Below are 13,289 nucleotides of genomic sequence, written 5' to 3' on the forward strand. Positions count from 1 at the left end.
AAGTGATTTTGTGATAAGATAGATTTTGATAAATTCATCCAAAATTTTGGAAAAAGACTTGCCAGGGAAAAAGACAAGCACCAGCTAAACATTAATTGTATCCATTTGAATTGATACAAGCCTTTATCAGCTTGATACAGCTCCTTCTCTATGGTCCCCTATGTATGACCGCACGGTCGTCATTCAGTCACCCTCATCTTAAAGGAGTAAGAATGACCACCTAAGAGGAGTCATACCTGCTGAAGTCACAAGTAGCTCCACTGGAAGCTGGGGCAACAATACAGCCCTGTTCTCTGTGAAACACTTTATTTTGCTGACTGCCAGCCAAGAAGTCCTGGGGGGATGAGGCTGTAGGAAAAGACACTCTGGAAATAAAACCCACAATGGGAAGGCTGAGAGAGACTAGCACAGAGTATGGTACTGAGATGGGTGTTGAAGAACAGAAGGGGAACCGGCCCTTCCTCTACAGAATATTACATCCACTGTGGACAAGCTTGAAAAGTCAGAAGGACCCTGGAGTGAGCTGCTCTGGCAGCATTTGGCAGGTCTTCCTTGTTACTCTAATAGAGCTTTAATTTACATTGACTCGATCATCTGCTAAAGGCTAAGGAAAGAAGACCCTCTTCAAGTACCTTAATTCAAACTCCTGTTTGGCCTTTCCACTAGTTTACTTGGTCTCAGCAAAAATAACCAGTATGTCCATGTGAGGTGGACCAGCACACTCAAGCACCCACCCCGGAAAATGTTAGCCAGTGTCCACCTGCCTCAGGTCAGTGGTCCAGCAGACATACACGCAGCGCCTACGTTCTGTGCCAGGCCGGACAACACACGTGGATGCGGTGCAGCTTTGCCCTCAGGCTAGCCAGCTAGTGATCTAGAAGAAAAGACAGAATGATGCTTAAACAAGATAAAGTGGAAAGTCTTAAGCATTGTAAGCAGGGAACAGAGGAAGTAGGAGTAAAAGCTTCTGGCTATTGGGAAGTTTCTGGGGAGGACAGCACTTAAACTTTCCTTTGTGGGGACTATCCACAGCTTTGTGGGGGAGATGGATGGGATCCAAAGGAGAGAGGTGAGGACGGTCTCCGCCCCTGAAGAGAAGAGTCAGTTCCTACTGGGAAAAAAACAGCTTCAGGTCCCCATGACAGACCAGAGAGAAGATGTGAGTGCCTGTTACAGAAAGGTCCCCAGTGTGGTCCCCACAACTAGAGACCCAGGGTAGATCTGAGCGCCCAACAAGGAAGATACTTAGAATTCCATCCATTTCCAAGCAGTGGATTCCCAGCCTAGGTAACCCTAGCCTCTGGCCAAATACAGCTGGATTGAAGTGTTAACATTCGCAATTTTGCAAGGAGGAAGTGGGGACAGAAATAATTAAATGGGGAGGAGGACACAAGCTGTCCTCGCCCAGGCCAGAGGCAGTGCTAGGGAGAGGAAAGATTGAATTAATACACAGCCAGGGATACAAGAAGGTGATTCCAGTGTTTCTGTGTATTGAAAATTACCACAATCAAAAGGTCTAAAAGGAGCCCCAAGTTTCCAATTGGGCTGTTTCTCGGACATCAGTCTAGGAAATGGGTGCAGCAGTGTCCAGGTGCTTTTTCATTTACTAGCTCACTGAATCCTCAAAACCAGCTCCAAAAGCTGACAAATGAGAAGACTGCAGCTTGGGTGTGTGCGCAAGGTCCTACAGCCAGAGCGAGCCAAAGGCTGCTGGACTCCAGCCCTGCCTTCCCCGGCATCCTTTCTCTCACTGCAGAGAAGCCCCGGTGACGGCTGACGACACAGGGCTGTATTCCAAACAAATCCAAAACACAGACTAAAAACTGAAGGGACAAAAACTAAGGAATAATAAACTTAAGTTCCAGGGTTCTCCAACCAGGGAACCTGATCTCTAGACAGTTTCCCGAAGTGTTAAGTTCAGGACGTAGTCATGCTGTTCAAGGAGCGCACAGGCCAGCATCAAAAAGGATAAAATGTTTAAGAATAAATTTAACAAAAGACATGCACAATTGTACACTGAAAACTACAGAACATCACTGAAAGAAATGAAAGACCTAAAGAAATAAAAGGACATCCTTGTTCATGGATCAGAAGACTGGGAAGACCACATATTGTTAAGAAAGTGCGGACATACCTCGTTCTATTGTGCCTCACTTTATTGCACTTTGCAGATACTCACTTTTTTTTTACAAGCAAGATTTGTGTAATCCCTACATCAAGCAAGTCTACCAACGCCAGTTTTCCAATGATATTTGCTCACTTCATTTCTGTGTCACATTTTGGTAATTCTCCCAATATTTCAAACTTTTTCATTATTATATTTGCTATAGCAAATAGAAGGGGGGAAAGCAGAAGCAGTAACATTTTATTTTCTTCGGTTCCAAAATCACTGCAGACAATGGTGACTGCAGCCATGAAATTTAAAAGATGCTTGCTCCTTGGAAGGAAAGCTATGACAAACGGTATTAAAAAGCAAAGACGTCTCTTTGCCAACAAAGGCCTGTACAGTCAAAGCTGTGGTTCTTCCAGCAGTCATGTATGGATGTGAGAGCTGGACCGTAAGGAAGGCTGAGCACCAAAGAATTGATGCTTTTGAATTGTGGTGCTGGAGAAGACTCTTTGAGAGTCCTGTGGACAGCATGGAGACCAAATGAGTCAATCTGAAAGGAAATCAACTCTGAATATCCATTGGAAGGACTGATGCTGAGACTGAAGCTGAAGCTCCAAACTTTGGCCACCTGATGCAAAGAGCCGACTCACTGGAAAAGACCCTGATGCTGGAAAAGACTGAAGGCAAAAGGAGAAGGGGTGGCAGAGGATGAGATGGTTAGATAGCACTGCTGCCTCAAGGGACATGAGTTTGAGCAAACCCCGGGAGACAGTGAAGGACAGAGGAGCCTGGCGTGCTGTAGTCCATGGGGTAGCAAAGAGTTGGACACGACTTAGCAACTAAAGCGGAGAAGGCAGTGGCACCCCACTCCAGTACTTTTGCCTGGAGAGTCTCATGGATGGAGGAGCCTGGTAGGCTGCAGTCCATGGGGTCGCTAAGAGTCAGACACGACTAAGCGACTTCACTTTCACTTTTCACTTTCATGCATTGGAGAAGGAAATGGCAGCCCACTCCAGTGTTCTTGCTTGGAGAATCCCAGGGACGGGGGAGCCTGGTGGGCTGCCATCTATGGGGTCGCACAGAGTCGGACACGACTGAAGTGACTTAGTAGTAGTAGTAGTAGCGACTAAAGAACAAAATGGTGATCTATGATCAGTGGTCTTTGATGTTACTATTAAAATTGTCTTGGGAAACTAAGAACTATGCCCATCTAAGATGGTGAACTGAATCCATAAATGTGCGTGGTCTGACTGCTCCACTGACTGGCCATCCCCTCATCTCTCTCCCTCTCCTCAGGCCTCCCCATTCCTTGAGACAAAACAATACTGAAACTGGGCCAATTAATAACCCTATGATGGCCTCTAAATGTTCAGGTGAAAGGAAGAGTCACACATCTCTCCCTTTAAAGCAAAAGCCAGAAATGATGGAGCTTAGTGAGCAAGATATGTCAAAAGCTAAGATTGGGCTGAAAGCTGGCCTCTTGCACCAAACAGATTAAGTTGTGAGCACAAAGGAAAAATACTTGAGGGAACTTAACATTGCTACTCCAATGAACACATAAATGATAAGACAGCAAAACAGCCTTACTGTTGATGTGGAAAACAAACTTTTAGTGATCTGGAAAGAAGATCAAACCAGCCCCAACAGTCCCTTAAGCCAAAGCCTAATCCAGAGAAGGCCCTGCCTCTTTAATCTAGGAAGGCTGAGAGAGGTGATGAAGCTGCAGAAGAAAAATCTGAGGCCAGCAGAGACCGGTTCATGAGATTTAAGAAACCACATCCGTGACACAGAAGTACGAGGTGAAATACCAAGTGCTGATGAAGAAGCTGCAGCAAGCTGTCCAGAAGATCTAGCTAAGATAATTAACAGCAGTGGTTGCACCAAACATTTTCGATGCAGATAAAACAAATGAAGATGTGAAGAGCTGACTCATTAGAAAAGACCCTGATGCTGGAAAAGACTGAAGGCGGGAGGAGAAGGGGACAACAGAGGATGAGATGGTTGGATGGCATCACCGACTCAATGGACATGAGTTTGAGTAAACTCCGGGAGGTAGTGAAGGACAGGGAGGCCTTGGCGTGCTGCAGTCCATGCGGTCGCAAACAGTCGGAGACGACTGAGCAACTGAATAACAATAACAAATGAAGACACTATATAGGGTTTTCATAACTAAAGAGAAGTCAGTGCAATGCCTGGCTTCACATCTTCAAAGGACAGGCTGACTCCCTTCTTAGGGAATAACAGAACTGATGACTTGAAGTTGAAGCCTGGGCTCGTTTGCCATTCTGAATATTCTAGGACACTTGATAATTAGGCTAAATCTACTCTGCCTGGGTTCTATAAATGGAAAAACAAAGCCTGGATGATAGTACTCCTGTATAAATGTTGTTTACTGAATATTTTAAGCCCACTGTTGACATACTGCAAAGAAAAGAAGATCTCTTTCAAAATAGTGCTGCTTCTTGACAATGCACCTGGTCCCCAGAGCTCTGGCAGAGATGTCATGAGATTACTATTGTCCTCATGCCTGCTGACATCCCTTCTGCAGCCTGCGGGTCAAGGAGTAACTCCTACTTTCAAGTCTTATTTTTAGGAAACACATTTCATAAGGTTATAGCTTCCACAGATAGTGATATTTCTCTGATGGATCCAGGCAAAATCAGCCGAAAGCCTTCTGGAAAGGATTCACCACTCTAGCTGCCAACAGATTCAAGGCAAGAGGTATTAACAGGAGTTTGGAAGATGATTCCAACCCTTGTGGATGACTCTGAGGCATTCAAGACTTCAGTGGAGGGCTTCCCTGGTGACTCAGTGGTAAAGAATTCGCCTGCCAATGCAGGGGACATCGGTGCAATCCCTGATCCGGGAAGATCCCACAAGCCATGGAGCAATTAAGCCTGTGTGATACAGCTATTAAACCTGTGCTCTAGAACCCAGGAGCCACAGCTACTGAAGCCCGGGCTCCCTAGAGCCTGTGCTCCACAAGAGAAGCCACAGCAATGAGAGGCCCGAGCACCACAAGTGGAGAGTAGCACCTGCTCACCGCAAGTAGAGAGAAGCCCATGCAGCAACAAAGACCTAGAACAGCCAAAAATAAATAAATTATTTTTTTAATTAAAAAAAAAGACTTCAGTGAGAGGAAGTAACTGCAGAGGTGGTGGAAACAGCAAGAGAATGAGAAGTGGCACCTGAAGAAGTGACTGAATTGCTGCCACCTCATGATAAAATTTGGGTGAGGAGTTGCTTCTCATACATAAGCAAAGAAAGTCGTTTCTTGAGATGGAGCCTACTCTTAGTGAGGATGCTGTGAAGACTGTTGGGCAACAGTGGGGTAGAAGATTACAGAAACCTAGGTGATAACAGTGGCAGGGCTTGAGAGGACTGACCCCAACTTTGAAGGAAATTCTACTGGGGGTAAAATGCTACCAAACAGCTGTGCATGCTACAGAGAAAGCATCTGGGAAAGGAAGAGTCACTTGATGATTCAAACTTCACTGTTGTCAATTTTAAGAAATAACCAGTCACCCCAACCACCCTGATCAACATCTCCACCAGCAAAATGGTTACAACTCACTGAAGGCTTAGATGGTTAGCATTTTTAGCAATAGTATAATTGTATACAATAGTATAATCTAACAATAGTATTTTTAAATGATTTACTTATTTATTTTTGGCTGCGCTGGGTCTTTTTTCTGCTGTGTATGGGCTTTCTCTTGTCGTGAGCGGGGGCTACGCTTCATTGCAAAGCACAGGCTGTAGGTGAGCAGGCTTGAGTAGACGCAGTGCGTGGGCTTTGCTGCTCCAAGGCAATGTGGGATCTTCCCAGATCAGGGATCGAACCCGTGTCTCCTGCATTAACAGTCAAATTCTTAACCATGGGACCATGAGAGAAGTCTCACAATTTTAAAATTAAAAGATATGTACATTGTTTTTTAGCCATAATGCTATTGCACATGTAATAAACTATAGGACAGTGTAAACATAACTCTTAATTTTAAGAGTTAAGCACTAGGAAATAAACAAATTCATGTAACTCACTTTATGGCAATACTTGCTTTCCTGCGGTGGTCTGAAAACAAACTGTCAATATATCTGAGGTACGCCTATACTACTCTCCAACTAATCTACAGATTCAATGCAATCCCTATCAAGAAAATGTACTTTTTTTTTAGAAGAAATTGACATGCTGATCTTAAAATGCATATAGAAATGCAAAGGAGTCAGGGACTCCCCTGTTGAGCCAGTGGCTAAGACTCTGTGCTCCCAATGCATGGGGCTGAAGTTCAATCCCTAGTCAGAGAACTAGATCCCACACACTGCAACTAAGAGTTTCTATAGCTGCAACTAAGACCCGGGGCAGTGGAATTAAATAATGAAAGAAAATGAGACCCACATATTCACGGACAACTTATGCACACCAAAGGCACCAAGGTAATTTGAGAGTGAAAGAATAGTCTTTTAAGTGAATGGTGGTGAAACAAGCGGTTATGAGTAAAACACCAAAAACCTGATGCACACAGCAAACCATATACAAGCTAAAGCCTTCGACTGTGTGGATCACAATGAACTGTGGAAAATTCTGAAAGAGATGGGAATACCAGACCACCTGACCTGCCTCTTGAGAAGCCTGCATGCAGGTCAGGAAGCAACAGTGAGAACTGGACATGGAACAACAGACTGGTTCCAAACAGGAAAAGGAGTATGTCAACGCTGTATATGGTCACCCTGCTTATTTAACTTCTATGCAGAGTACATCATGAGAAACGCTGGGCTGGAAGAACCACAAGCTGGAATCAAGACTGCCGGGAGAAATATCAATAACCTCAGATATGCAGATGACACCACCCGTATGGCAGAAAGTGAAGAAGAACTAAAGAGCCTCTTGATGAAAGTGAAAGGAGAGTGAAAAAGTTGGCTTAAAACTCAGCATTCAGAAAACGAAGATCACAGCATCTGGTCCCATCACTTCATGGCAGATAGATGGGGAAACAGTGGAAACAGTGGCTGACTTTTTATTTTTGGGCTCCAAAATCACTGCAGATGGTGATTGCAGCCATGAAATTAAAAGACACTTGCTCCTTGAAAGGAAAGTTATAACCAACCTAGACAGTATATTCAAAAGCAGAGACATTACTTTGCCAACAAAGGTCCATCTAGTCAAGGACATGGTTTTTCCAGTGGTCATGTATGGATGTGAGAGTTGGACTGTAAAGAAAGCTGAGCGCCAAAGAATTGATGCTTTTGAACTGTGGTGTTGGAGAAGACTCTTGAGAGTCCCTTGGACTACAAGGAGATCAAACTAGTCCATCCTAAAGGAGATAAGTCCTGAGTGTTCATTGGAAGGACTGATGTTGAAGCTGAAACTCCAATACTTTGGCCACCTGATGCGAAAAGCTGAGTCCTTTGAAAAGACCCTGATGCTGGGAAAGATTGAAGGTGGGAGGAGAAGGGGATGACAGAGGATGAGATGGTGGGATGGCATCACTGACTCAATGGACATGTGTTTGGGTAGACTCCAGGAGTTGGTGATGGACAGTGAGGCCTGGCGTGCTGCGGTTCACTGGGTTGCAAAGAGTTGGACACGACTCAGCGACTGAACTGAACTGAACTGAAAAGTTAAAGCTACAACTACTGAATTTTCTGGAAGGAAACATAGTAAACAAAAAAAAATCTCTGCAAATCTGGAGAGGCAAAGATTTCTTAGGATGCAAAAATCATGACTCATAAAAAAATTTTTTTTATTAACTTGAGTAGAACACAGTTTAATACTCATAAAACACCGTTAAGAAAATGTGAACAGCCCACAACCTGGGAAAATATTCACAATACAAATACTTGATACACTAAAAAAAAGACCAGCATCTAGAATAAAGAACCCCTACAACTTAATAGTAAGAAGACAGATAACCCAATTAAAAAATAGGCAGTAAGATTTAAGCACACACTTCACATGATAAGATATGTGAATGACAATAAGCAAATGAAAAGTGCTTATTAACATCATTAGTCTTCAGAGAAATGCAAACTAAAACCACAAGATACCAAAACCACAAGATATACACCCACTAAAATGGCTCAAATTGAAAAGGCTGTCAATACCAAGTGTTGGTAAGAACACCGAACTACTAAAATTCTCCCAGCGTGCCATTCAATGTTTAAAATGCCAAACTCTGGAAGACAGTTTGAGAGTTTTTTATAAATTCAATCACACCAGTATTCTAAGACCCAGGAATTCTATGAAATTCCCAAGTATTTACCCCCAAACATTTGTCCATGCGGAGAACTGCGCATGCACGTTCCCAGCAGCTTTATTCCTAACAGCCCCGAACTGAAAGCAACCTAATGTCTAGCGCCAGGTGGATGGACGCTCAGCCACCAGGACACTGCCCAGCAAAGAAGCAACCTCACTCATGCAACAAGGAGGATGAGCCTCGAAAGAACGCAATGCTGCGTGAAAAAAGCCAAATTTAAAAGCATATACTGTATTACATTTATGTGAGATTCTAGAAAAGGCAAAGCTAGTCCATTAGTAGCAAAAATCAGAACAGTGGTTGCCGAGGGCCAGACGGGGGTAGAGTACGGCCTGACCGTGAAGGCACCTATTGGTAAACTCCCTGGGGTGGTGGGAATGCTTGGTTTCCTGTGTGGGAGTGAGGGTACTCATCGAACTGGACTCACCGCATCTCACCTCACCCCAGAGAAGACTCCTGGCCAGAGGCCGCATCTTCCCTAGCCTCCCCCACTGCCAGGCCATTGACGCCAGCAAACACCAAACGTCACACTGTGCAGCGTGTGTGACACACAGCGTTTCACTGAACTCTCTGGTAAGGATGTTCTGTGATGGTGCAGACCTTGGCCCTAACCCTAAAATATAAGTCTGTCCTACACTGAGCCACTAGCCACACGTGGCAACTGAGCACTGGAAAGGCAGTTCCTACAACTGGGGGACTGAATTGTTCTTTAATTTTAGTGAATTGAAAGGGAAATGCTACTGTAGACAGCACAGTTCCAGCTCTCCCAGAAGTGAGGACCATAATCCTCATTTTACAAGTGAATAAAGTGGGATTCTTGCGAGGTCCTAATGTCAGTCTATGGGGAAAATATTAAGCTTCTCCCACTCAGGTTAAAAAAGGAAACGTGAAATTGATTGTCCTCTAATGGATCAGCTCAAAGATACAAAATCATCACAAAGAAACAGCACAGTTGCCACGCCTACACTGACGTCCCCAACGTCGCTGCTACCCCATCAGAAGGGCCATCAGCAATGGCTTTGAGAGAAGACAGGCCATTGCAGACACACGTCCCAGCCCTGGCAAAGGGTCAGCCCAGGGATATCCAGACTCTCCATGCCAACCACCTCCCGGGGTGTGGTCCCAGATGTGGGGCCACAGTCTGGGACTGCCTGTCAACCCCCACCCCTGGCCCCTGGCCATGCGGCTGAAATAGTCCTCTACTTCTCCAGGCAAATACATTAACTAGCATGTGTCCATCAGGCCCACGCCCATGCTTGTGGCACCCGGGGCGTGAGAACCAGAAGAGCTTCCTGGTGCTGAGGCAGGTTTCTGAGCCTGCAGGCAGAGATTCGCAGGGACCAAGCTGGCTGGCGAAAGTGACGAGGGACCCCCGCTGGACTCTGTCCAGGGGCAGCTGGCCTTTCCCAGGGGACTCCCCAGCTCTTCTGCAAGTCTCCTCTGTGGGGGACCACACCAGCCATGGGGCTCAGCACAGGGCCAGGGACACACTGTAAGTGCTTGATGGTGGCTCAAGGCCTCCTCCTCCAGGAAGCTGCCCTGATAACTGGTGCACAGACTCCCTCCTTCGATGGACAGAGCACTTGCTGTCACAGCACGTTTGGGCTCTTGGTCACATGCTGTCCCCACTGTGCAGCACCACATTCCTTGCTAGCCTGCCTTCCAGCCGTGTGCACTCTGCCAGCCCTGCCTCCACCCCCACCAGCATGTGATGAGCACCTGCTGACCACGCAGCTCTCGGGGACGGCATCACCTCCTCAAAGAGGTCCTGACCACCACTTTCCGGCACACTGCCCTGTGTCGATGTGCTCCAGAACCCTGTCTCTAACCAATACTTTTCCTGTTTATTATTTGTTTCAACCCTGTTGACCCGTTTAAGCCCTGGTTCCCACTGGCTGGGTTATTCTGGTCAGTGGGAACATTTGCAGCCAAAAGTTCTTGGGAACTTGCACCTGCCAGGTACCGCTAAGCTTTCACATACATTGCCTCACCCAACACTCACAAAATCCCAGCAAGGTAAGTTCTGTTAGTACTCCAGTTTTCACATGAGAAAACTGAGATGCAGGAAGATTCAAGAACATGGACTTCCTTGGTGGCTCAGTGGAAAAGAATCCACCTGTCTATAGGGGACCCAGGCTCAATCCCTGGCCTGGGAAGATCCTACATGCCAAGGGGCAACTAAGCCCATGCATTACAACTACTGAGCCACGTGCCCTAGAGGCTGTGCTCCACAACAGAAGTCACCAAAATGAGAAGCTCGTGCACCCCGACTAGAGTAGCACCCGCTCTGGGCAACTGAAGAGTAACCAAATGCAGCAACAAAGACCCAGCAGCCAAAAATAAATAAATTAATCTTTTTTAGAAAAAGACTCATGGAAGAAAACATAGAGAAAATCTTTGTAACTTTGGGTTAGGCAAAGAATTCCTAGATATACCTCTTTAAAAATGATAAACTGGACTTCATCAAGATTTAAAACTTGCCTTGCAAAAACGATGAGAGAACAAGCCATATGAAGAGAATATGTGTAAATATCTGTAAATCATAAATACAACAAAAACTGGTATTCAAAAAACCAAACAAACACAGCAAAAGTAAACATCCATCAAACTAAAAAGCTTCTACTTGGCAAAGGAAACAATCTGCAAAATGAAAAGGCAACCTACCAAATGGGAAAAAATATTTGCAAATCATATCTTTGATAAGATTTAATATCCAAATATATAAAGAATTCATATAACTCAACAGCAAAACAAACAGCCAACAATCCAATTAAAAAATAGGCAGAGGATCTGAAAAGACATTTTTCCAAGACCACCAGATGGCCGACAGGCCCATGAAAAGGTGTTCAACACCACTAATCATCAGGGAGACACAGATAAAAACCATAGTGAGAGACCACCTCACACTTTTTAGAGTGACTATTATCAAAAAAGACAAGAAATAACAAGTGTCTGTGAGGATGTGGAGAAAAGGGAATCCTTATCCACTATTATGGACATGTAAATCTGGTACAGGCACTACGCACACAGTATGGAGTTTCCGAAAATAATTAAAAATAGAACTATATGAACCAGTCATTCTACTTCTGGGTATCTATCTGAAGGAATGAACCCTAAATCAAAAGGATATCTGCACCCTTGTGTTCACTGCAGCAATATTTACAATAGTGAAGATATATTAACCACCTGGGTGTCCATTCACTGACGGATAAATGAATACAGACAATATGTTAAATGTATACAATTGAATAGGGGCTTCCCAGGTGGTGCAGTGGCGAGAACGTGCTTGCCAATGCAGGAGACAAGAGAGACTCAGGTTGGATCCCTGGATCGGGAAGATCCCCTGGAGTAGGGAATGGCAACCCACTCCAGTATTCAAGCCTGAAAAATCCCATAGACAGAGGAGCCTGGCGGGCTACAGTCCATGAGGTCACAGAGTCAGACAGGACTGAGCACAGAAGATACAACTGAATATGATCTAGTCACTAAAAAAAAAAAATCCTGCCATTTGCGGGTGGACCTTGAAGGCGTTGTTGCTGGTGCTGTTGTTCAGTCCCTACGTCACGTCCGACTCTTGTGACCCCATGAACTGCAGCACCTGAGAACATCTTACCTGCCTCCTGAGAAATCTGACTGCAGGTCAAGAAGCAACCGTTAGAACCGCATGGTTCCAAATCGGGAAAGGAGTACAACAAGGCTGTATATTGTCACCCTGCTTATTTAACTCATATGCCGACTACATCATGCAAAACGCATGGCTGGATGAAGCACAAGCTGGAATCAAGATTGCAGGGAGAAATATCAATAACCTCAGATATGCAGATGACACCACCCTTATAAAGAGCCTCTTGATGAAAGTGAAAGAGGAGAGTGAAAAAGTTGGCTTAAAACTCAACATTTAAAACACTGAGATCAAGGCATCTGGTCCCATCACTTCATGGCAAATAGAAGGGAAACAATGGAAACAGTAAGAGACTTCATTTTCTTGGGTTCCAAAATCACTGCAGATGGTGATTGCAGCCATAAAATTAAAAGACACTTGCTCCTTGGAAGGAAAGTTATGACCAACCGAGACAGCATATTAAAAAGCAGAGACATTACTTTGCCGACAGAGGTCCATCTAATCAAAGCTATGGTTTTTCCAGTAGTCACGTATGGATGTGAGAGTTGGACCATAAAGAAACCTGAATGCTGAAGAATTGATATTTTTGAACTGTGGTGTTGGAGAAGACTCTTGCGAGTCCCCTGGACTGCAAGGAGATCCAAACAGTCTATCCTAATGGGAATCAGTCCTGAATATTCATTGGAAGGACTGATGTTGAAGCAGAAGCTCCAATACTTTGGCCACCTGATGCGAAGAACTGACTCACTGAAAAAGACCCTGATGCTTAGAAAGATTGAAGGCAGAAGGAGAAGGGGATGACAGAGGATGAGATGGTGGGATGGCATCACCGACTCGATGGACATGAGTTTGAGTAGGCTCTGGGAGTTGATGATGGACAGGGAAGCCTGGTCTGCTGTAGTCCATGGGGTCACAAAGAGTCAGACGTGACTGAGCAACTGAACTGAATTGGTCCAAGTGTCACAATAGTGGTTAGTCTCACTAATCACTATTGAGTGCACTTATCATAGGAAACCAGTGACATTTTCAGATTTAATTGTGGTCAGTGGAAGAATATGCTCCTGCTATTTAATTTGTTAGATAAGGCCCACACCTGTTTTGCATCTCCCTTTTTGAAATGTCAGGATTGCGTTAAAGGAATTACTTACTTCATGTGTCCCCACAGCACCACATCACATTTAGAAAGAGGGGCTAGAACATCACCATGGATTTATAAATGTTTATCCCCTTCCCTGCAGGAGGGATTGGGCTTTTTTTTTTTTTTTAAGGTTTCCTAGTTGATTTCAAGGTGATCAGCTGAAATGAG

General features: G+C 44.8%; 1 long non-coding RNA gene across 19 annotated transcripts in view; it reads right to left on the bottom strand.

Annotated features, from left to right (window-relative positions):
• The window catches only part of LOC112446777 (uncharacterized), a 41,373-nt gene that overhangs the window by 24,252 nt on the left and 3,832 nt on the right, over window positions 1-13,289 (bottom strand). For 15 of the 19 annotated variants that reach the window (XR_009494698.1, XR_009494696.1, XR_009494692.1 and 12 more), the window contains exon 3: window positions 735-874. This is a non-coding gene — a long non-coding RNA (uncharacterized lncRNA). Of the gene's footprint in view, window positions 1-734; window positions 875-5,770; window positions 5,960-13,289 lie in introns of all 19 variants that reach the window. The other 4 variants (XR_009494697.1, XR_009494686.1, XR_009494701.1 and 1 more) reach the window with 1 other exon arrangement.

Source organism: Bos taurus, chromosome 5 (genome assembly GCF_002263795.3).
Source record: "Bos taurus isolate L1 Dominette 01449 registration number 42190680 breed Hereford chromosome 5, ARS-UCD2.0, whole genome shotgun sequence".
Classification (NCBI taxonomy): Eukaryota; Metazoa; Chordata; class Mammalia; order Artiodactyla; family Bovidae; genus Bos; species Bos taurus.